Source organism: Macrobrachium nipponense, chromosome 9, assembly GCF_015104395.2.
Source record: "Macrobrachium nipponense isolate FS-2020 chromosome 9, ASM1510439v2, whole genome shotgun sequence".
NCBI lineage: Eukaryota > Metazoa > Arthropoda > Malacostraca > Decapoda > Palaemonidae > Macrobrachium > Macrobrachium nipponense.
Window position 1 is genome coordinate 93629840 of NC_061110.1, and position 27500 is coordinate 93657339.

A 27500-nucleotide genomic window follows, 5' to 3' on the forward strand; every position below is an offset into this window, starting at 1 on the left:
TCTCCATTATAAAAGTACAGTTTGGAGCTGTTGGAATTTTTTGTTTATGCGTGTATACACAAATATACACACACACACACACACACATATATATATTATATATATATATATATATATATATATATAATATATATATATATATATATATATATATATATATATATATATATGCACAAAACTTCATAGCCATCACAGAGGCATAAAAGTAAATGCAGGTAAGAACATTTAATTGAATAAATATCATTACGCAGAGTTCACATTTTCCAGTCAGTTTCCTTAAAAAAAGAAGAAAAAAAATGAAGCAGACAGGACTGCACTATCACGAAAGATAGCGAATCGGGAGCTGAGGAAACGAACCAACTAATATACCGAACGCGAGAAACGACACGTAAGAATTCAAACGGAATAAGAGGAAGGAGAGGTACGGTAAACAGGACAAGAATGGAAAACCGGAACCAATTTTATTTAATTTAATATTCCTTTGTGACATTTTGAAAATTTTACTCCACAAAAGCTTCGTATTTCTCAATATCTCCAGGGAGATAAAAGGAAGGGACGCAATAAGAACAAAATAAATGCATATTCAAATTTCGATCAAAAATATCCAGCTAGAAGTTCATCGTGATTTGTTAATGGAGTGGAATGTAGAATTTAGGCCAAAGGCCAAGCACTGGGACCTATGGGGTCATTCAGCGCTGGAAAGGAAATTGATAGTAGATGGGTGTGAAAAATGTTACAAGAGGAAAACCTCGCAGCTGTAATATAAAACGATTGTCAGGAGAGGGTGGATAGCAAGATGGGGGAAAATAATATGAATGGAGGTACAGTAAAAGGAATTAAAGGTTTTGCAGTCAGGTGCCGAAGCGCGCTACAAAGAACCTTCGGTAATGGTTACAGTGCACCCCATGAGGGGCACTGACGGCACTACCCTACTACCATGATGGCTTGCTAAAAGAAATATGAAACCGATGATCATTTAGACGCACTGAGATCTGATGAAATATGAGAGAGAGAGAGAGAGATAGAGAGAGAGAGAACCAAACGTTTTCAGATTTGCTGAAATATGAGCAAAGATAGAGAGAGAGAGAGAGAGAGAGAGAGAGAGAGAGAGAGAGAGAGAGTCAAACGTTTTCAGATCTGCTGAAATATGAGTGAAGAGAGAGAGAGAGAGAGAGAGAGAGAGAGAGAGAGAGAGAGACTATCATAGATACCCGTCTTCATTCTAATTCGCCAGTGAAACTTTAGAACGAGAGAGAGAGAGAGAGAGAGGAAGCAGCAGGGAACAGTATGACTCCACAACTAGGGTACATGACTAAAAATAGATATGCCAATGGAAGCATGGACGGTTTCCGGAGGAGGGAGCATGCACATAGATGTTTTCGAGCATTAAAATTCAAAATGGCACAAAAATGAAGGAGGGGGCGAAAAAAGATCTTTTAGAGATGTTGCATGAGAGCGCGTGCGGACTATATATCGAAAGCGAATGCTCTCTCATTTTTCTGTTCGCGAGGCTGAGGGATTTCTGACTGCGTGATATATATATATATATATATATATATATATATATATATATATATATATATATATATATATATATATATATATATATCTATACGTATATATATATACGTATATGTGTGTGTGTGTATATATAATTCTTTTAGAGAGAGAAAGAACACGAAGAAGAAGAAGAAGAAGAAGAAGAAGAAGAGAGAGAGAGAGAGAGGAGAGAGAGAGAGAGAGAGGAGAGAGAGAGAGAGAGAAATCCCCTACTTCACTTCCCTGCTCAGAATTGATCTAAGGAATTTCGCTAGTTATAATAAGGCTGTAACTACTATACCATCGGGAACAATATATATACAGATATATAGTTGATTATGCATATATATCAAATATTCTCTTATTATCTTTAAACCCCACTGCTTTTCCACAATCAATCCTTTCGTCACTCTTAATCAAAACCGTACCATTAACCTTTCCTAGAATGTGATCCAATGTCATGATACTGTATCTCTATATATCTCGCCTCCGTCTCCTTAACCCTAATACAACGGATCAATTATTCCACTCAGCTATTCCTTAGGGACCTTTCCCTCCTTCATATATACCTTACACATCACGGACAGTCGTTCATTGACGAGACTACCAGCCACGTGTTCCTTCATCTTACTTGTAGTATTATTAGCAATTTTCATAAATTTTATCCATCACCACTTACTAGATAATTTCTATTTCCTTCTTATGAAACGCACACACAATACACACACATAGTTTATACACAAAATATATATATATATATATATATATATATATATACTTAGTATATATATAATTCGTATATATATATATTATCTATTATAATACAAATATATTCGCCATATATATATATATATATATAATATATATATAATATATATATATATATATATATATGGCGTATATATCCATATATATATATATATATATATATATCAAATATATAATAAATTGAATACCTCTGTGAAATATGCTTCTATAAAAGATACAGCCAAACGCATAACATATTTTTCCTTTTAAGAACCTTTTAAAAGGAATACATTTTAAAAATGCCAGCGTGGTCGAAAACTGAAATGCGAGAAGAGGAAAAAAAAATATATTTCGCCTCTGATTTTTCAGAGTCCGAAGAGCAATTCTGTATTTAAAAAGTAACAAAAGGGGTCCCGTGAAAATATGTCCTACAGAAGTCGATACCGACCGTGGGAAGAAGCGAACCCACCCTAAGAGAGAACACATATGGCAAAGTTCACTTTCATTTCGAGAAATCCGAGCACAATCGTATGTGTCAGCTATGCCACCGACAGGTAATAAGACCAGAATGGTCATTTCTCACGAAGAAATGGTAAAAGGGAGCTTTGGACAGGTAACGTATGCAATGGAATAGAGTGGTCTTTGTATTTTTAAATGATTCCAGATGAAGGAAATTGAATTTTCTCCTTAAAGCTGTTTTGGTTGAATTTTAAAGTTGTCCGGATGGATGATGTATGGTCTAATGCAAGTAAACACGTAAACACACACACACACTATACACACATATACAGAGCAAGCTTTTAAGAACGCGAACTTTTTCTTAGGAAGAATCTAGACTATTTATTTTGGTGACAGTCCCCCGTGGGAGTAACGCACACCTGTTGAGACAGGGAACTAGCGCTCAGAGCAGTAAGTGAATCCAAAGAAAGAGACTGTCTGCGAATACTAATGATCCGAGGAATACATGGAGGCCTGAAAGGTCCGCGCTTTTGCAACTTTCGCCCTGAGACCTATATGAGGTCATTCCAAAAGGTGTGACTAGGAGAAACCTTCGCAGTTGCACTATGAAACAATTGTTAGGATAGTTTGTTTGTATGGTGGTTTTACGTTGCATGGAACAAGGGTTGGTTTACTTCAGCAAGTGGGACCAAAACGGCTTTACGTGACTTTTCCAACCAAAACATAGAGAACGTGGAACTAAATCCACCAAAAGAAATACACATCTCTAACCCCTCAATGGAATGCCCGAGAATCAAACTTGCGGCCACCGAGGTGGCAGGTCAAGACCATACCGATTACGCCACTGAGGCGCTCAGTTGTTAGGATAGGGTGGAAAGGAAGATGGAAAGAAAGAAAATACGAACGGAGTTACAGTAAAAGGAATGAATGCAGTTTACTTTAATAAACTGCATTTTATGAACATCATTCCTCTTATTCATGTGCAGTCATTTCAGGGAACATATCAAAATGTCGACATCATGCGTCCACACGTCATGAACAGTGGTGGGTGAAGGATGACAATTTAATCAAAGGACAAATCATCAGACCACACAGTGGTGCCACTGCGCGGTAATATTGATATATAGCGCCACTGCCACATCTGCAATATCATGTATTATATGTTAGTTGCATTTTTTATTGAAAGCGTTTAAGTTAAATATGAAAGCGATACGGATTTCAAGTAATAAGCTATTAAATATTTTTAGTTACACTGACCAGCATCTATATATAATATAATATATTATATAATTATATATATATATTATATACTATATTAATATAATTATATTATATATATTTTTATTTATTCTATAATATTATAGGCTGCCCATGCAGTTAAATATGGAAGCGATACCGGCGATTAAACAGTATATATATTTTTGTTACACTGACGGAGCTATAAATATATATAATTATATATCTATTATATATATATATATAATATATCATAATATTATATATTATATATATATAAATATACACACACACATATATTATATACATGATTAAGGTTTTTTGTAACGGCAATGCGTTTGTTATGTATTTAATACTTGGTTGCAAATTGTTGTTACTATGTGGCCCTAACTAACAACCTAAACGTTCTGCGGAATGAAAATTCGATACTTGTGCATATGAAACCTATCGACTGGCATTGCCACGTCGACGTCTTCCCCAATTTTTTTTCTGTTCATTATCCTCTCTCAGAGGCGGGAAGTTGAGACAAAGTGGGACAAACGGAGACGCGGAGAAGCAAAAGTGGTTCCCAAATAGCGGAAAAGATGAGATAAGGAGGTCCTGATCTGACTTTGCGCGTCCAATTTTCTTTTAGGGTAACTGCTTGTGCGAAAGTTTTTCCGTCAGCCTTTTTTGAAGAGTTTCTATATTATAGCTAATAATATATATATATAATAATATTATTATATATCTATATATATTATATATATATATATATATATATGCATGGATAACCTATTCTCTTTCACGAATATTAATCTGAAGGAAATTAATATAATATATATAGTATATATATATATACAATATATAATATACAGTATATAATATACATAATATATATTATAAATATATATATATATATAATAATATATAAAATAAACAGTAACGAAAGTTAATAAGTGATTGTAACATACATAATTTCCCTAATTAAAAATTCAAACTAGACAGCGGGATTGCCTAGTTTGGATTTCCTAAATTGGGTAATATATATAATAATATATAATATATATGATATATATATATATATATATAGATAGATATAATACCATATACATATACGTAATATGATTATATAATACTATATATATTATATAATATTATTATTATATAATTATTCTATTATTATATATTGTTATGAACTTCAAACGATGGTCCCTGAAGTTAAGGTTCTTTGGACCTGGATATTTGTTTTCAGATCAGTACCACAAAAAGAGTATGGAATCCCTGGACAAACCAACACTTAAAAAGGAGTACAATCTTCAGAGAGGATACACCAAACCACAAAACTAAAAGATTAACAATAATTTATTTCTTAAAAATCAACACAAAAAACAAAAGAACCCCTCTGGAACACTGAATTAATGGGGGGACAACAAGCGCACCACAATACCAAAAAAACTAGTCACTTCCTTCAATTCCCGCTAACCTAACTAGTCATGCCAAGGAATAAGAGAAAGTAAAACAGTGGAAGTAAGAAAAACACTCTTTCCCTAGCAATACGATAGATGGGAGATTCAAATAAGGGGGGAAAACCTTATCCTGTTATCTTTAACCTAAATCTTCACAAATCATTTTTAAGCCAAAGTAACATTGTACTAAATTACATACTCCAAGATAACAGTAATAAAACATGATAACTCAATAAGTCGAGTCCATAAAGTACCACTCAAAACTTCCCCTCCAAGGACGTCTTTATATAGTTAAATTGCCGATGCTGAACGCCACACTTAATTTTATCGGTGTAAAAGGACGTCTTTACTAAATCAAGGGGTTGCTGCTCCATCACATGAAAGAAAATAAATTAATAATGTTAATAAAATAAATAAAGTGGGGCTTACTCTTCTCCGCCACATTAGAGGGCTCCTCACGACTCCAAGGGGCCGCCCGTGTTCAGGCAGAGGCAGGCCGAGATTAACAGGGCGGTATATTATACGACTCGCACTAAACGGGCCATTCACGAGGCGAAATGCTTAGCTCTAACTCCCAACAATTATAAAGGGCTGCAGAAATCCTCGGTGAGGTCACAAAAGTCCAAGCCGACTCCAACAAGCAGGCCCCAAGCAATCCAGGCCTTCGGACAAAGGACACAAACACACAGGGTCACTCTCGAGTGGCATGCCAATACGATGCGGTGTGGCAAAAGGGGAAGTATCCCTGTACCCAAAATACTGGCACTGCCGTTTGACTGCCAATAATAACAACCACACTGGGTCCCTTTCTTATGGTGGAGCCATGAGTTACAGTAATACTTCTTGCACTTAAAATGCCACAAGGGCCCCTCGGAAAACTCCGGGAGAGGGTCAAAAAATATGACGTGGCCACAGAACGACGGAAGCCAAATCAAAACCAATTCACAAACATTGGAAAAAAAACAAACTTCAATGGGCGGAGTACCAAATATAAAACTAAAAAACCAACCATTAAGGAGAGGCAAAAAGATCCAATACCAGTGTTCAGAGGAGAAAGTCAAAAGGAAGAACTGGAAATAAACTTAGAAAAACTTACTTTAAAAGGGCCATCCAATCAAAACTGAATAAATTACGTTAATTTATAATAACCTCCCAACCGAAAAAGGAAAATTTTTTTTTTTTTTTAATCTTTTCCGCAGCCACCCTCCATGGGCCCTGAAAACTGAGCTTTCCAAGTGGGTTACCTGGTAATAGGCAGTAAATACTAATACAACGATCTCCAGGCTTAAAAGAAATACGAACCACCTTGGTACCGAATGTCATAATTTAGACTTCATCACAGACTGAGACTTTTATGCAAATTTCTTTCTTGAGCAAAGATTCCCAAAGCTCTCCTCAGTTTTCCCCTGTAAACTAGAAACATAATCTAATACATTAACTTCAGGTGTTCTCCTCCTTCCCAACAATGTTCTCTTCACCCACATCAATGAGGACCGTTGTTATACTATGGGCAAATACAAAGTTCGAAAGGAGAGAAACCCAAAGACTCATTTAGGTCAAGACCGTACCATAGCAAATAGGGCATTAAGGGAACCTCCTTAAAATCCGCACTCATTACCTGTTTTCATAACAAAACTTCTTTAATTAACAGACTTCAGAGGTCTTGGTGGAACCTTTGTTCCACTTGACCCTTGGGACTTTACTAGGGGTGGTAAGGGAGAAGAAGGTTAAACAGTTGATTAAACCAACCAAAAGTTCAAGCCATTTTCTTTCTAAAAACTTACTTGTTAAAGTTTGTGCCACAGTCCTGACTGTAAAACCTTTTGGAATTGCCGAATTCTAGTGAAAAATTCCAATTAAATGCTTCCACCCCACCTCTCACCCCGGAATTACTCCTCAGCAGGGATAGCCTCAGGAAAACGCGTCACCCCTATCAACCATGGAGGTTAGCGAGATATTCATTACCTCCGCGCGTCCCGCGGAAGAGGGCCCACTAACATCTATAACTAAACCTCCGTTGAAAGGGTTTCACCTACTGAGGGAAGGAATGGGAATAAGAGGGGCTTTAGGGATTTTTCTTTTGATTCAGGTTTCCCTACAATCTGAGACACCCTTAGCAAAGATAAACACAATGTTTTCTTAACCCTCACGACGCACATTCTGGGGCCAAAACAAAGAAATGCCGTGCCCAAAATTTCTGAAAGGTCTTCCTAACCCCGAAACTGACCTGCCGAGGTTTCATTGTTCATAGACTAAAATATGGCACCAACTTACTACTCCTATATCCCTTTCCGGCACAACTAACTGCCGAATAATTACCTCTCAACCTTGGTCAGCAGGGGTGCATTAAACTGACCTACTCACAAAGGCATCCACCGGGGTAGAACCAAACCTTTCTTGTTTCATAAATACGAGTTTAAGAAAGATCACATACCATCACTAACGTTTCCAAAATGATTGAACTCATTTTTCCTTGGCTTCCTTAAAAACCTTTGCAATTCCAAATTGATACCCCGAAAAGATACCAATTATTATTGTCCTGAAAAGATAAATTATCAATTATTTTATCCAATGTCAAACATCATTAATATCATTGATTTAACATCCAGTCACAATGTCAGTCACTTGTCCGTTAATTAACTCAGCATCGAGTTCTAACCTCCGCGGAGGTCCAACCTCTTTAGACCGAGAACCGCGTCACCACAGACACAAGGATTTCAACGAAATCATCTAATGCTTATCTGGTCACCATGCCAGGTCTACCAAAGTCAAAAATAGGGAAAATACGTCACATTCAGCCTCGGTGGCTAAATTCATTGGCAAATAATAAATAAGTCTACATCAGGAGAATAGGGCAAAGTATCTACTATGGGCCAAAATTTCAACCATACCCTGAAAATTCATTAGTTCTTCAAATATAAACTCTTTTCCAGTGGATACGAGGCCCACCGTATCAAGGAAATCCACCCGCAACCGAAGACCAAAGTTCTTATTCTTAAAGACAAACACCCTCGGGGAAACTGACCTCCGCGATATCGAACGGACTGAGCGGCACCTTGTGTCCTCATTTAAAAATCGTTCACACCCACGACCAATTTGCATAAGCGCTATCAACATAGACGGTACCGATCAGATATATACTTTGTATCAAAATTGCTAAAGTCATTTTGACTCCTCCCTTTTTGTTGCGGTTCGTTCCGGCCGATACACCAATGTTCACGGGTTTTATTCTTTGTTCAAAAAAATTTTCAAAAAATTTTACGGCGGCGCAAAAGCCAATTCTGCTTACTTTAAAATGTCCCACGGCGGTGGCACCAAAAACAAACTACATCGGAACCATCGTATGGATCTAACTTCTATTTACTACTTGACTAGACCAATTCCTAACTGCTTTGTTTCAACGAAAACTACGTGCTTCGCTAAACCATTACTCTTATTTGTTCAGGGTTTTCAATTCTTGCTCTTTTCTTCGGTCACCCACCGAACTGTCAATAAAGGTACCATGACCGTGACTGAATTTCCGGTTATTCCCCCTCCAACGTTTACCCCGTCGAGGAGGGAACCTCTTACCACTAAACCCTCATTTCACCAACAGTCCTGACGATGAAGGCAAGGGAAATACTCATCAGAAGCCGATGAGCGATCTCTGAAGAGAATGCCAAGATTTAAGTTTCATTCTAAATGAAATTTTATTTAGTTCTCTATGCAACCATTCTTTTAAATAAACTCTTCGACTAAAATTAACTTTTCTTTAATTTTTCGAAAGAGTTCAGTCTCCTTAGGACCTTAAGCCAATCCATACAAGGGAATTGTTCTTCCCCTTCCTTGCAAACATCAAGACAAAGGAGGTCATACCGGGTTCTTTCTTAAGGTTACCGGAACTTCTTTCTGTCGATAAGCCTCCGGAACAAAATCAGTATGCCGCTTAAGGATAATGGCCTTGACTAGAATCATAATCAAGCCGACAGGATCCTCGCTTAAAGTGTTCAATCTGAAATACCCTCTCTGGAGCCACTTTCCCTTTTAAAATTTGGCACTGAACCCATAGTGGTCCCACATTATCCTTGGGCCAAGACAATTTCCTTGCCTATTTCGTTTCAACGAAATAAAGAAATCCAGGAACATCTTCCTCATCGAATACTGGCCAGTTAAACTTCATCAAAGCACCTCATTAGCTCCAAAACGATTATGATTGTTGTGTATTATTATTTATTATCATACTATTATTATTACTTGTTAAACTCACGCATTCGCAACTCAAATTTTAATTTTCGCTCTTTTTCGCGGCTCTTCCCCCGCCTCCAATTGGCAAAGCTTTTCATATTCCATTCTCTTTAAGCTTAAACGTCTGAGAAAAGGAATCTCTCCAACCTTAATTTTGCTCATGTCCGCCGTGGCCTGGTACCTGAATCGCCTAAACTCCTCGTTCACTACCATTGTTTACAAAAATCTGGATCCCACCAGACGCTTACTCTTTGCTTCCTTTGACATTACCTTTACTACTTTCTTAATAGCTTTCAAGGGACCCTTCACGTTAACCAATTGAACCCTTCCTAATGTCTGTTGGTAATCCTTAAGTTTCAAGTACTCCTGCTAAACACCACAACTCATCTCTTTTAAGATCAAAAATTTCTTCCTCCCAGTCGGACCTAGCTAAAAATAGCGCTGCCGCTTCCTCAAATTTATCCCCTACTAAAGGCATCTTCTTAAACCAAGGCAAAAGTAACAAAAGAACAAATAGGTTAATTTTCCCTAACTACCTAATTCTCCCGATCACACCTCTCCAAGAAAAACTCCCAAAGGTTGGAATGTCAGTCAGGATCCTGTCACACGGTCGCCAATTTTTTGTTATGAACTTCACGATGGTCTGAAGTTAAGGTTCTTTTGGACCTGATATTTCAGATCAGTAACCACAAAAAGAGTATGATCCCTGACAAACCAACACTTAAAAGAGTCACAATATATATATATATATATATATATATATATATATATATATATATATATATATATATATATACATATACTTTATACTATATATTATATAAATATTAAATTATATATATTTATTTATATATATAGTATTATATATATCATAAAAGAAGAATATGCCGATGAAAAGTATACATCTACCTTTACGCTCAGAATAAAACATACATCAAAATCGTAGCCGGTGCTCCAAATTATATATATATAATTAATTATATATATATATATATATATATATATATATGTATATATGTATATATATATATATATATATATATATATATACATATATATATATATATATATATATATATATACGCGCGAAGAGTGCATAGCGCGAACACCAACCGAATGGCTCTATCAAAGTTCCCCTGATATCGTCAAAATTCTGGAGGATCACTGGAGTATGGACTCACATACCAACGACCGCGTCTGACCTTTTCGCTATTCACAAAAGTCAACAGAATATTTCACACAGAATCGAGACCAACATCGGTCCCATAGCCACCCCCCTCTTGTTGTTCGGCATCAATTCATCGCAGCGAACTGAAAGATAAAAAAAAATTGGATTCTATTTTTGTAGCCATCTGCATTGACTTCGTATTATATCAGTCATGTAGCAAATGGGGCCTTAATGGTGGTCCGTGGAGGACCAGAAGCGAATTAGCTGAGCACCTTGTATGGTATGCGCAATCGTTTGTTCTCATTTGGGTGTTTTATTTTTTGTTTAATACTCATTTCATGGCAGCATCTCTCTCTCTCTCTCTTTCTGTCATTCTATACTTTTATATGTATTTCTCGCCTCTCACCGTTTACTCCTTAAGGAATTTTTACCTCTCTCTCTCTGTCTCTGTCTAGTGTCTGCACACGATGTCTTCTCGAATGGACTCACACGTCTTTGAGACATCCTTATCATTGTAACTCTCTCTCTCTCTCTCTGTCTATACTTTTATATACACTTCTCGCCTCTCACCGTTTACTCCTTCAGGAATTTTTACCTATCTATCTCTCCCTCTCTCTCTCTGTCTGCACATGATATCTCCTCGGATGGACTCACAAGTCTTTGAGACATCCCAATCCTTGTAACTCTCCCACCCCGCCCCTCTCTCTCTCTCATACACACAAAAGCACACAGCTTCCAAATTTAATTAATTTTATTTTCTTTTCTGTGTCAAGTACATACTAATTTCCCTCTGACAACCGTGCGAGTATTAAAGTATTTCAAAAGGGCAATAAACAACGTCTTTTATTAAGCAAAAAGGTGTTCTGAAAGTTCTCTTTAAAACTCTGGTATGTCAAGAAAAATTTTTAGAGAGAATTCATCGTTATTTTCCACTTACCACTTTAATCTAAAAGAGCCCCGGTTACGAATTAAGCCTCGTTACATATTCATAGATGTCTATTTATTCTCCAAAGCTCCAAAGATAAATAAAGGATAATTTATCGTACTGTTTGACGTCAGAACTCCGATGCTAAAGGTTAAAATGCGAACGAGAATTAATGAAAACTATTAGATCATAAATATCAGGACTACTATAGTAGATTCACATCAACCGTGCATTTGTTGTCTAGGCCAGTCCTTTACGACGCTCCTGATTGGCTGTTGATAAGCCAATCACAGGGCTGGAAACTCTCAGTCTCTCGAGCGAGTTCACATGGGTAGGAGCTATGTTCCACCTCTCCTGAGGGATGATACGTCTTTCAAAAGTATCTCTCAGGAGAGGTGAAACATACATCCTGCCTATGTGAACTATCGAGGGAGACTGAGAGTTTCCAGCCCTGTGAGTGGCTTATCAACAGCCAATCAGGAGCGTCGTAAGGGACTGGCCTAGACATCAAATGCACGGATGATGTGAATCTACTATAGTTCAGTAGGTAACATGTTGGCCTCGTAATCTCTGGGACCAGCGTCTGCTCCCTGTCAGGGCGGAAGAGTCAGACTCTCTGCCATATGATTACTGCCATAAGTGACGTCATGGTGGGGAGTTACTCGGTAACGTCCGAGAGAGAATACAGTTACCGGGGAAAAAGAGCAGTCACGCCAGGTAACATATACTGAATTAAATAGCACTAATTATTCGATGTTTAAGAACTTTTGTGCGCTACGATTTACAAGAACAGTGAACGGGAACTGCTTATACAACTTTGTTTGTTTGTATAGTGTTTTTACGTTGCATGGAACCAGTGGTTATTCAGCAACGGGACCAACGGCTTTACGTGACTTCCGAACCACGTCGAGAGTGAACTACTATCACCAGAAATGCACATCTCTCACACCTCAATGGAAGGCCCGAGAATCGAACTCGTGGTCACCGAGGTGGTACGCCAACACCATACCGACCACGCCACTGAGGCGCTCTTATTCAACTTTGGCCTGACGAAAAGATGAAATACTTGGTTTGCTAACAGAAAAAATCACACAGTTATCAATAAGGTTCCGAAATTGTGCGGGAAATTCAGAACTGCGATTAAAGGACCTATCGTTATTGAAGATACGACAATGAATATTCCTTCTCCGCTTGACATCGGGAGGTGGTTATAAGGATTAAGGTCCATACATGCGGTATGAAGGTGTATTCGCAAAGTTCCTTGGCTATTTACAATGTTTTTGCCAAAACAATATATTTATAATATTAGCACTGCTGTACATTTCTTCAACCGAAAACTCCTTGTACTATAAAACTACCTTCCAAAAAATATAGCAAATCAATCATCCCAAAAACCAAGGAATACAAGTAATCCAAATAATATTTATGCATACAAATCCATAAAAGAAAAGTTTCCTGAACGTCAAACGAAACGTCCCATATTGTTTTTCCTTTCTGTTTCGCCATTAAATGAAATATCCCATCTCTCTCTCTCTCTCTCGCTCTCTCTCTCTCTCTCTCTCTCTCTCTCTCTCTGGGCAGGGGGAGAGAGAGAGAGACAGACACCCAGTGGCTTTTCATCAAGCAAAGGGCTTCCGAGAGCACTTCAGATGTTGCGAGTAATATATTCGGGTTCCTTTGAAACCTCCGGGGACGGAGGAATCCCATTCTTTCTGGGGAAGATGTCGGACAAAGGGAAGGAATTAGGGCTAAAGGAAGAGGAGAGGAGGACCTCTAGGTAGGTACATGTACCTACGTAGGTAGGATGATGGCCACAGATCCGCCGCCCAAAAGGGAACGGGGACGAGAGAGAGAGAGAGAGAGAGAGAGAGAGAGAGAGAGAGAGAGAGAGGTTGGGTTTATACATTTTGCTCATCCTGGTATTTCTCAGCAAAAATGTATTTGTGTGTGAGAGAGAGAGAGAGAGAGAGAGAGAGAGAGAGAGAGAGAGACTAGTATCTGATACAGAAGAGGTAACAAAATTATAGACAGATGAAAAATAATACTAGATGAATGGTGTGTGTGTTTGAGAGAGAGAGAGAGAGAGAGAGATACGTAAATAAAGATATTCATATAAACTAAAGAGCGAGTGGGAAGTAATCCAGTTGTGTACAATTTACAGACTATAGTAGAACAAACGCGAAGTATAAACAAGATCAAAATGTAATCCCGAAACATCTTCATAAAAACAACAGCGTAGACGTATATGATATTTAATGCATAACTACGGCACAACAAACAAGAGTTGACCATCACAGTTTTTCCATTTCATTCACATAAGCGCGTTCCAAACTATGTATGGAAACAATTCCGTATTGCATTTTTGATGGATTCTAATTATCAGCGAACTCGGCAAGAATAAATTTATGCAAGAGTTATTTCCAGACTGACGAATGTTACATGATTGCGGTGTGACATGGAATGCATATGTTTTTATGTTAATTTAGTATTAAAGGGAAAAAACACGTCAGTGACAACTTTAAAAAAAAAAAAAGCTGCATCAATTCTTCCATTTCTGACTGCTAGTGAAGTGTGTTGAAATATTTTCTTTTGTCAGATTATTGACTTAATATATGTAACTGCCATTTTGAAACTTTTTTTGAAAGGTTTATAAAGGATATCGAGAAGTTATTAAGGTACTTGTGATATCACGATCGATGTGCAGTACATTTGATTTGGGGCTACAATATGCCGCCCCCTTTTGCTACATTAGAGAGACAAAAACTAGGGGAAACACATAAAAGTTTCTGTATAGTTATCTGTCTTAATTTAGCTACATCCCTAGAACCTTTATATATATATCATATATATATATATATATATATATATATATATATATATATATATATATATATATATAAATATATATATATATATATATACATATATATATACCAATATATACATATATATATACATACCATATATTATATATATATACACAAAATAAAGATTTTTTGAGCGCCTCAGTGGCGTGGTCGGTGTGGTGCTGGCGTGCCACCTCTGTGGCAGGGAGTTCGATTCTCGGGCATTCCACTGAGGGGTTAGAGGTGTGTAATTTCTGGTGATAGAAGTTCACTCTCGACGTGGTTCGAAGTCACGTAAAGCCGTTGGTCCCGTTGCTGAATAACCACTGGTTCCATACAACGTAAAAATACCATACATACACACAAAACAAACAAACAGATATTCCTCGGGATTTACAACTCTTTTACATCTGCATAACTTACTTTAATTACGAATTACACGTTTTAGTAAAAGAATGGAAAATGTCAAAAGATATTTCGCAAGATGTTGGTCAATACCTTAATTCAAATTTTGAATTTGATTCAATAATTAATGTCTCTCACATATCAATAGCAAAGAAGATGGAATAAATTTGTGGCAGGAATCCTCTTTTCTATTCTAATTAGAAAGTTGACAGGTATTAGACTAATCTCATTCATCACCGCTCGACTTGTTTACATAAATTAAGCAAAAGGTCGTCAGTTCGTTCAGAGATCCTTAATTCTTTAACCTTTCGGGCAGATTTCACTAAATAAATTTAATGTTGTTTCGTCACCACGGGGAAGAACTATTAAAACGTACATCTGACGGGATTAGGAGAAGGATATTCATAACATCATTTGCGCCTCAAAGTGCAAAGGTAATTGGGTCTTATTTTGACCATCATTTTAATGCCATTTTTTCTAACTTCTAAAACACGGAAGTTACGAAAGGAAGTGTTTGCGCAATATAATGAGAACTGCAAGCATGCTAAGGGTGATTCCACACTGCGGTAGAACCTGTTCTAAATAAATATCGGCAACTTATCGCATACATATCACAGACAGATTGGAAACAAGTCGTCGACCATAAGTAGCAAACAAACCTTTGACAAATGGTGAGTAATTGTGTGAAGTACTGGTAAGAACTACGAACATGTCGCCGATTTCACAATGCTGTAAACCTTGTCATAAACAAATTTCAGCAACTTATCGCATACATATCACAGTCATGTTGAGAATAAGTCGAGGACCATAAGTGGCAAACAAACCTTCGGCAAATGCTGAATAATCGTATGAAGTATTGGTAGGAACTGCCAACATGTAGCTGAATTGTTTTCAACCTGTTTGTGATATGTGTGCAATGAGTCGGCGACTTGTACTATATATATGTTTTACTATAGTACTGATTGGCCATAAAACTTCAATAAATTTATACTTACAGGGAGCGAAAATGTGATATTTCTCGTAACCTATTTTCAATAGCGTGCATATTATTTTTTTTCTCATTAACAGTCAAAAAAAAGTAGAGAGAGAGAGAGAGAGAGAGAGAAGAGAGAGGAAGAGAGAGAGACGAGGAGAGAGAGAGAGAGGAGAGAGAGAGAGAGAGAGAGAGAGAGAGAAACACACAATAATGAGCTTTCATTGCTTTACATTGAACTAAAAAAAACTAAATGACACGAAACAATTTAGTTTTAAATCCTGGAGCATAAAAATGAGAGAAAAAGCTGCCTTCCATGACAGTAAATTATTTTCTGAGGTCTCATTACCTGATAATCCACGAACGCAGTTATAATGATAACTAAATTACATTTCAGAACCGCAAATAACTCGACACTGTGCTCACAATTTTTTCACGTCAGGGAAAATATCTCTACTGTTACAATATAATTATATTTTTGAAACAGTTTCAACAAAATATATTTTGATCTTAGATCAAGTGTTTCAAAAAGGTTTCCGAGTATGTTGCAAAATTTTTCGCTTACTCGGGAAGTATGCCTGCAAACTACTGTTGTTGTTGTTGTTGTTGTTATTGTTTTTAGGATAGGATATTTATGATTTATCTATTGGAATGAAAATGTAAAAAAATATATAATGCGCATGCATGTTGAACAATACAGAAAAATTATTTCGACCAATTATCGTTGGTGAAACAAGACTCTATTTGACCGTATATTTGACCGGGTAAGATGGAGGTCGGATCACGCCTTGTTTTCACTCGGAGTGAAAATCATGTTATTCAGAAATCATGATCTCTAAAATAACAATACCTCTATCAAAGTAATACGGGAAATCTATGAAAGGACGAATGATTGATTAAGAAGGGTTGAAAGATTGGGGATTATTATATAGGACAAAGATGTGGTAAAATAAACAATGAATGATTGATATCAAACGGGATAACCTGTCAGTCTGTTGAGAAAAAAATATAGGCATGCAATAAGGAATTGTTAAAAAAATAAAATAACTTTTAAAACTATTTACGAAAAATAAAATAATTTTTAAAACCATTGACGAAAAATAAAAACAACTTTTAAAACCATTGACGAAAAATAAAATAACTATTAAAACCATTTACGAAAAATGAAATAACTTTTGAAACCACTTATGAAAAATAAAATAAGTTTTGAAACCATTTATGAGAAATAAAATGACTTTTAAACCCATTTATACAAAAATTAAAATAACTTTTAAAACCAAGGAGTTCATTGCGGAAATATACAGAAGAAAAATATTCTCTTTTAGTGCGCTGTAATTGAAGGTTATTCTCCATAGTTTCGTACTGCCTACTGACCAAATCGAAGTAGCGAGCAAGGAACAAAAGGATAATGGAACAAAGGGTCAAATTTACACCTGGGTTTGTTTTTGTTTGTTTGTTTGGTGTTTTTACGCAGCATGGGTCCAGTGGTTATTCAGCAACGGGACCAACGGCGTTACGTGACTTCCGAACCACGTCGAGATTGAATTTCTATCACCAGAAATACACATCTCTGACCCCTCAGTGGAAGGACCGAGAATCGAACTCGCGGCCAGCGAGGTGGCAGGCTTTGACCATACCGATCATGCCACTGAGGGATAAAGAGAGCCGATGGAGGCGCTAAAGGGAGGAGATTAGAAGTATGGGGAAGGGAAAGGATATCCTTCAGGATAAAATGGCTCTTGGGAGATGGATAGCCGGAAACAGGCACTATAGGACACCGAGACGAAGGAAGACAATGAGTGCAATTAGTGCAATAACGGGAGTGAAAGGCTCAAAGGTTCTTTAGGAATTATGGAAAGTGTAGAGAGAGCAAATAACGACAACGAATAAATGAGGGAGTACCTAAGGGAGTCGATAGGCTCAAAGGATGTCTAGAGATGATAAGCATGGAAAGAGAGAAGTGGAAAAGTTCCTCGTTGGACGAGTCGGTTACGTGGTCGACAACCTATTTGTCTGTTTGTACAGTTTTTTTACATTGCATGGAACCAGTGGTTAATCAGCAACGGGACCAACGGCTTTACGTGACTTCCGAACCACGTCGAGAGTGAACTTCTATCACCACAAATACACATCTCTCACTACCGATCGCAGGGTCCGGGTTCGACTCCCCACTTTGCCAACTCAGAACCAGAAGAATTTATTACTGGTGATAGAGATTCATTTCTCGATGTGGTCCGGATCCCACGATAAGCTGTAGGTCCCGTTGCTAAGTAACCAATTATTTCCTAGCCACGTAAAAATATCTAATCCTTCGGGCCAGCCAAAGGAGAGCAGCTGCTAATCAGCTCAGTGGTCTGGTAAAACTGAGATATACTTAACTTAGAGAGGTACAGAATTTAGGCCAAAGGCCAACCGCTGGGACCTGTAAGGGCACTCAGCGCTGTTACGGAATCTGACAGTGAAGAGGACTGCAAGGCGTAATAGGAGGAAAACCTCGCAGTTGCACTATGAAACAATAGTTAGGAAAGAAAGAGAATACGAACGGAGGTACAGTAGAAGGAATGAAAGGGGTTGGAGCTAGGGGTCGATGGGACGCTGCAAAGAACCTTCAGTGATGCCTACAGCGCACCGCATGAGGTGCACTGATGGCGCTATCCCCCTTACGGTAGAGAAGACGAATATTCATTCTCCAGGGATGCAGATCGATGGGAAGGCCGACGAGTAAGTGAGTGAATGATCTGAGTCGTAGAATCAGACGAATGGTCACTTCGACAGGTAATCCCTTTAATACGCGGGACGACCAAAGCTACCGGATCAGGTAAATGTATATTTCGCCGCCCGGCATTAAATCGCTGGATTTGATTTCGCCGATGATGCAGCGCCCTTGAATCTCGATTCGCAAATCGGTCTCGAGCACTACTCCTACGCCCACCTAAGTCACCTCGGTGGCCGCGAGTTCGGTTCTCGGTCATTCCACTGAGGGGTCAGAGATGTGTATTTCTTTTGATAGAAGTTCACTCTCGACGTTGTTCGTAAGTCAAGTAAAGCCGTTGGTCCCGTTACCGAATAACCACTGGTTCCGTGCAACGTAAAAACACCGTACAAACAAACAAACATACCACCTAAGTTGATTTACACCAAGTTTGGATTTCGGGGAAAATATTGGGAGTGATGGAGACACGGACACCTCATTTTCTCTTTCTCGAGTTCTCATTGCAGGTATTCTCCAGATGCTGTTGTTTGTTTGTATGGTGTTTTTACATTGCACGGAACCAGTGGTTATTCAGCAACGGGACCAACGGCTTTACGTGACTTTCGAACCACGTCGAGAGTGAACTTCTATTACCAGAAATACGCATCTCACACTCCTCAATGGAATGCCCAAGAATCGAACTCCCGGCCACCAAGGTACCAGGCCAAGACCATACCGATCACACTACTGAAGCGCTCCCCAGATGCTGTTAAAGAATTATTGGTTTTATTCCCGTTGGCAGAGGTATTTGGAATTCATATGCCTTGTTATCGATCTCAAATAACGAAGCAAACGATTTATGAACGAAAAGCAGATCCCACTGGGCAGATTAAAAAAAAAGAAACGAAAAAAAGAAAGAAAAAGAAAGTCGGGGACATTTAGAATAGGCAGCAATGTTCAAGACACAAAGGAAATACTTAAAATGGTGGGACAAAAAATAAACAGAATTAGTAAAATTCTTATTTATGGTCGTCTGTCTTCCTGATTCTTATATTACCTTTTCCCCTTCCCGTTTCTTACTTTCTTTTATTCTCATCCACCCCCGGAAGTTTATGTAAGTAATATGTATATGGATTTAATGAGCACAACCCGCGGAAATAATAATAATAATAATAATAATAATAATAATAATAATAATAATAATAATAATAATAATAAAAAAAATCGTGATTTTCAGTGTTGAAAACCACATTAATTTCGACGTCAGTTTACAATATGGAATTAATCAGCCCTTCATGGATGACTGGTCTTTGCATGGAGTCAAATTGGGCATCAGTACGTTTGACCAACCTTATTATAATACAGCATTACTGCTGTAGACGAAAGGGGGAAATTTATATTAAGGGAATCGATAAATAAATAAATATGTAAAAATCTCGTTGTACTTAAAATAGTCGCAACTCAGCGGTCAAACCAAATATATATATATATATATAGATATATATATATATATATATATATATATATATATATATATATATATATAGATATTATATATATATATATATATATATATATATATATATATATATATATATATATATATATATATTATATATATATATATATATATATATATATATATATATATATATATATATCTATATATATATATATATATATATAGATATATAGTATATACATATATATATATATTATATATATACTGTATATATATATATATATATAATATATATATATATATATATATATATATTATGGTAATCTTCTTAGGCACGAAGATATAGTAATGCAGTTGTATTCCACATAGGAAAATGAAAAAAGGTATATCTCAGAAAATGCCCAACAGTTTCGTCCTCCAATGGACCTCTTCTTGGAGCGTTTATTAAGGAAAGGCCTTAATAAACGCTCCAAGAAGAGGTCCATTGGAGGACGAAAACTGTTGGGCCTTTTCTGAGATATACCTTTTTTCATTTTCCTATGTGGAATACAACTGCATATATATATATACATTTATATTATTCACGTATAAATGATACCGAAATCAATAAATAAATGTTTAAGTGAATGAAATAGCCCCAGAAAAGGTAAAACTGGCATTCAAACTCCTACCGCAAAAAAAAAAATAAATAAATAAACAAATAAATAAATAAATAAATAAAAACTTAAAGGCTTCATTGAAATCTATCAACGACGCCAAGAATCTTGTTATCAGAAACGAATTCCGTTTTGTAAAACGAAAATCAATTTAGCCATAACCACGGTCTAGGTATAGTAACCGTTTTTCATTGCTTCAATCTGGTGGGGTACCATCGAAGCAGTTTCCCGCCCGAGGGTGAGGAGGGCATATATGTAGGTGGAAAAGCAGAGGAATAGTGGAGAACGGACGTGAGATATAATTTTGCGACTGACTTTTTTTCTAAAGGATAACTCTCAACGTAGGAAATATGAAACTGTAAGGAACAATTTTGCGACTGACTTTTTCTAAAGGATAACTCTCAATGTAGGAAATATGAAACGGGAAGTGATAATTTTGCGACTGATATTTTCAAAAGGATAACTCTTAATGTAGGAAATATGAAACTGTAAGTGATAATTTTGCGACTGACTTTTTCTAAAGGATAATTCTCAATGTAGGAAATATGAAACTGTAAGAGATAAGTTTGCGACTGACTTTTGCTAAAGGATAACTTTTTCTAAAGGATAACTCTCAATGTAGGAAAGCTGAAACTGTAAGCGACGTTCAGTGCATAATATTCTAGAGGGATATATCAAGGAAGTGAAAGATGAAAGGAAAACATCAAAAGAATAACAACGTGAAAACATTCGGTTGAATTTTTTCTTATGTGAAGTAAAGAAATGGTACAAAAAAAATTTTCGCAAGTCAGACAGCATTTCAAAATGGTTTCAAAGACTGGAAGAAAAAACTAATTACAACCCTGGGCTGAAATAAAAATTAAAAGAACTTTTTATGGCCTGAGCAATTTAGGAACGAGACAAAAGTATAAAGAAAAACACTTCTGGACATTAAAATATTTTGTTAGGAAAGAAAAAAGATAATAAATATTTTGAATGAAATACCTGTGGAGTTATAAGGAAAAAACTTCATAATACGTGCGTAAAAAAAAATAAAAAGGAAATGTTCGGAAGATGATAAAGGAAACGATCCAGATAAACAAATATGAATAAAGGGATAAAAATTGGATTGCAAAGTAATATATAAATACGGGTAAGTCACAGGGAAAGTATTATAATGAATACAGGAAGTTAATATTCCAAATCAATTTTCAAAAGGCTAATCAAATAAACAACTAGAATAATAATAATAATAATAATAATAATAATAATAATAATAATAATAATAATAATAATAATAATAATAATAATAATAATAATAATAATAAAAGTAATTGCTGCCTCAGCTACGTTAATTTTATAAAAAAAAAAAAAAAAAAAAAAAATCGCGGTCCACAAAAGGAATAGAATCGAATGTTACCTTTAATAAACTCTACGGGATATACCCTGAAAATTTGACTACCGCCCCCCCGGAATCTACTTTGACAATTACCTATTTGAGACATGCCAACCTTCGGTGCGTTGTTCACCAGTTTAAGCAACAATGAGAAAATAGTAATTAGAAAAATAGAGAAGAACCTTTATAAAATCAACGCAGCTGAGGTCGCAATTACTTTTAATAACACATGTTTAAAAGAGGGTTTACTTCCAGCATACAATAATAATAATAATAATAATAATAATAATAATAATAATAATAATATTAACGACCGCAAAATGACAGACAAAACACCTGATATAAGTTAGAACATTTACCCAAAACAATGTCGGTTCACTACACCATAAAAAAATTCCTCGCCATGTCATATGAAAATTGACAGTTCCTTTGAACTTCCCTTTTTTCCTTTTGGATCCCATTTCGAGGTTCAATTGGAATCAATGGAAAGGGCTGAATAACAGCCATTGTCACTCTCCTTGTTTTCAGAGCTTTGAAACGTTTGGAAACCGGACGCGTATCTTTCTTGGTATGACGAACAACTGACTTTTTTTTTTTTTGGTTAATTCATTCTGTGGTTCTTCCTTGTTCGTGTGTTCGTTAGATTAATATATATATATATATATATATATATATATATATATATATATATATATATATATATATATATATATATATATATATGTATCAATATAATATATATATATATATATATATATATATATATAATATATATGTGTGTGTATAAATGTAATAGCCACAATGCCCTCTTAACTTCTCAAATTTTTTACTCATTTTTGGATACGCTTGTCACTACAAAGCCAGTAGATTCTACACACACACACACACACACACATATATATATATATATATATATATACATATATATATATATATAATATATATAGTGTGTGTGTGTGTGTGTGCGTACTTACGAACACACTTCAATATGATACATATTAATACGAAGGATGGAGTGTTTTGTCACAAACAAAGACACACCCAAGGACTCACACAGGCGTGAAAATACGATATATAATAAAAAAATAAAGAGATAAAGCAACTCATGGTAACGATTTTAATGGAAACTTTCATAGCTTCCAGAACCGCCGATGAAGACTAAAATAAAGTTCCAAGTCCTATTGGTGAATGGTCCAAAGTTTTAACAAGTTTTTCTACACTGTAATATGTAGCCGAAAAACTACCGTAAGCAATGACTTAAATTATATCTAAGGGAATAACAGGATTAGGGAGGTATTTTGCAAAGGAGTTCAAGCGAGATCCCAATACAAGCGCTGGGACCTATGAGGTCATTCTGCAGTGAAATGACTATTGAGAGTAAGAGGTTTAAAAGATGTAACATGAGGAAAACCTCAAAGCAGTTGCACTTTGTAACCATTTTTAGAAGAGGGTGGAAAGTAAGATAGAAGAAAGAGAATACAGACGGAAGCATAGTAAAAAGAATAGAAAGGGTTGCAGCATGGGGCCGAAGGGACGCTGCAAAGAACCTTAAGTAATGCCTATAGCGCATCGCGTGAGGTGCACTGACGGCACTATCCCCCTACGGCGGGGTTCGGGGTAACTAAGGAAATATCTGAGGAAATTAAAGGAACTGTACTCGCTATGTGTGTGCGAGTATGATAAAATTACTGGAAACATTAAATAGCATTTAATAACAAAAGCCAAACGAACACAACTGCCAGAGCATAAACAGAAAAAACGTCCACACGTACACTCATCACTTAAACTAATTGCATGAAAACGAAAGCTGTCTTTAGTTACGAAAAAATAAAATATCTTTAGCCGCTTTCACTTTAAAATGTGGAAAATTGAATAGGAATTTCAGAAAATGTAAGTTTTCTTGTTCTGAAAGCATTCATCTAATTTCAAACATTACAGAAAGATGTCTCGACTCAGTTATACTAAGTTTTTATATTCCGACTTTACTGGCAGATATTTCATATATTTCTTTAACAATTTCTGGAATGAAATGTGTGTGTTGTAACTATCGACACACTTTTAAAAAAAAGTTCGGATAAAAAGGTAAATGGAGAGAGTATCCGTAAAATCAAGCAAAGACAAAAGCCGTGCAAAGCTAAAAGAAACTACTGACGACGAGAATTATTTTATTCAATCACATCCTCTCTCTCTCACACACACACACACAAACACATTTCTGCTGAGAAATACAAGGATGAGTAAAATGTATAATCCCAACCTATCTCTCTCTCTCACACAAACAAGCTCATTTCTCTCTCTCTCTCTTCGTAGCATCCACACACACAAAAAAGAATGGTTGATGAGGTCCATTTCGGACATAAAAGACCGAATTAACTACCTCAGTTCAGGACTGAATTGCAAATTGCTTTTAAATTACTATCTAAATTAAGAACGCTATTAACAATGTCATCGCTAGTCTCCGCTGAACTATCGCTCACAGTAAATGCTTGCAAATTTCCATTGTACTTGACACGGCTAAAGCATTATTCTAAATGTTACTGGGATGACTTTACTGTTGCAGAGAAAAAAGGAGATATAACTCAGAAATACATGCAAAAACATCTAAGCTCATACTAATGCTTAGATGGAGCAATTTCTAATGCTGACTGTACGTTAAGTGAAAGTGAATGCCTGTGAGAGAGAGAGAGAGAGAGAGAGAGAGAGAGAATGGCGGTACAGAGAATTATTGCAGAAATTACAGCTTAATCATTAGTGTTAACGGTTTTTATAAAATGTTAAATCCCGAAAAATTTACATTTTCTACAACGTCCTTCATTACAGTTTCCCTTCTTGTTAGTGGATAAATTACTTTTAAATCTAATGTTTTCACTTTATTCATATTTGATGACAGACAAGAAATATGTAGAACCCCTTCGGGCTTGTATAAAAAAAAAATAGTTTTTTACTTTTCCACCTGATCCGACATAATGAAGTTATCATACTAGTGAGAAAAAGAAACAGAAAAATAAGGGAGGAGGACGGAGAAGAGGGGATTGGCGTAGACTGGAACGGGCGTTGGGGGGGGGGGGGGAGAGAGAGAGAGAGAGAGAGATTTACAAGGATCGATAAGTGTACGCCTGTGTTAGACTTTTCTTAAGTTCCGTTAGTATAAGCAGCCACGTTTCCTAATATAGGAACAGAGTTGGCAGCAAAAAAAATAATATAAATAAAATAAAATAATAAATAAATAAATATAAATAAAAACAAATAAATAGAAATAAGTATATAAATAACAAAAAATATTTAAATCTGTTGCTAAAAACAGACACATTTCCTAATACAAGAATATAAGTAAGACAAACTTTTGAGAGAGAGAGAGAGAGAGAGAGAGAAGATAAAAACCCCACAAGACTGACCCTGGCAATGAGATTCCAGTCGCTCAGAGTTGGGCTAACTGTTCTTCTGAATATATGGCGCTTTCTGGCGGCGTGTCCCGGTCATCGAGGGCAAACGAGGTCAATTTTTCTCCCAAAGTCCCGGGATGAGGATGGTAATTATCTCTTTTCCGAGGAACTCTAAACTAGGAGGTTGTTTTTATGGCTTGTGGTGTTTTTCAGTATTTATTTATTTATTTTTTTATCATTTTTTTTTAATTTCATGGTTCTAAAAGACAGTATTTATATACGGAAATAAACAGCACGAGTGATGTTGGGTCGACAAAAATAATCGAACTCCGGAAATATCTAATTAAATATAATTAAGTGTTTTGCTTCCATACCACTGTTTTTGTACCACAGGTTCATTCAATCAGTCAATTCTGCAAATCACCAGTTTATTCAATCAAGTTTATATTAAGACAAATTCATCCAAACAAGTGTATAAATCACGTATCTATTCAACCAAGTTTATAAATCACCAGTTTATTCAAACAAGTCTACAAAACATGTATCTATTCAACCAAGTTTATAAATCACCAGTTTATTCAAACAAGTCTATAAATCACGTATCTATTCAACCAAGTTTATAAATCACCAGTTTATTCAAACAAGTCTACAAAACACCTATCTATTCAACCAAGTTTATAAACCACCAGTTTATTCAAACAAGTCTATAAATCACGTATCTATTCAAGCAAGTTTATAAACCACAACTTTATTCCAACATGTCTATAAATCACATATCTATTCAACCAAGTTTATAATCACCAGTTTATTCAATGAAGTCTGTAAATCACGTATCTATTCAACCAAGTTTTAAATCGCCAGTTTATTCAAATAAGTCTACAAAACACGTATCTATTCAACAAAGTTTATAAATCACCAGTTTATTCAAACAAGTCTACAAAACACGTATCTATTCAACAAAGTTTATAAATCACCAGTTTATTCAAACAAGTCTACAAAACACGTATCTATTCAACAAAGTTTATAAATCACCAGTTTATTCAAACAAGTCTACAAAACACGTATCTATTCAACAAAGTTTATAATCACCAGTTTATTCAATGAAGTCTATAAATCACGTATCTATTCAACCAAGTTTATAAATCACCAGTTTATTCAAATAAGTCTACAAAACACGTATCTATTCAACAAAGTTTATAAATCACCAGTTTATTCAAACAAGTCTACAAAACACGTATCTATTCAACAAAGTTTATAAATCACCAGTTTATTCAAAACAAGTCTACGAAACAGTATCTATTCAACCAAGTTTATAAATCACCAGTATTCAAACAAGTCTACAAAACAGTATCTATCAACCAAGTTTATAAACCACCAGTTTATTCAAACAAGTTTATAAATCACGTATCTATTCAACCAAGTTTATAAATCGCCAGTTTATTCAAACAAGTCTATAAATCACGTATCTATTCAACCAAGTTTATAAATCACCAGTTTATTCAAACAAGTCTACAAAACATGTATCTATTCAACCAAGTTTATAAACCACCAGTTTATTCAAACAAGTTTATAAATCACGTATCTATTCAACCAAGTTTATAAACCACCAGTTTATTCAAACAAGTTTATAAATCACGTATCTATTCAACCAAGTTTATAAATCGCCAGTTTATTCAAACAAGTCTATAAATCACGTATCTATTCAACCAAGTTTATAAACCACCAGTTTATTCAAACAAGTCTATAAATCACGTATCTATTCAACCAAGTTTATAAATCGCCAGTTTATTCAAACAAGTCTATAAATCACGTATCTATTCAACCAAGTTTATAAATCACCAGTTTAATCAAACAAGTCTATAAATCAAGTATTTATTCCACCAAGTTTATAAGTGATTTTATAAAAATCTTCCGCCCTCAGGCTACCTTTATTCTACCTAACTTGATTCATAGCTCGTAAAG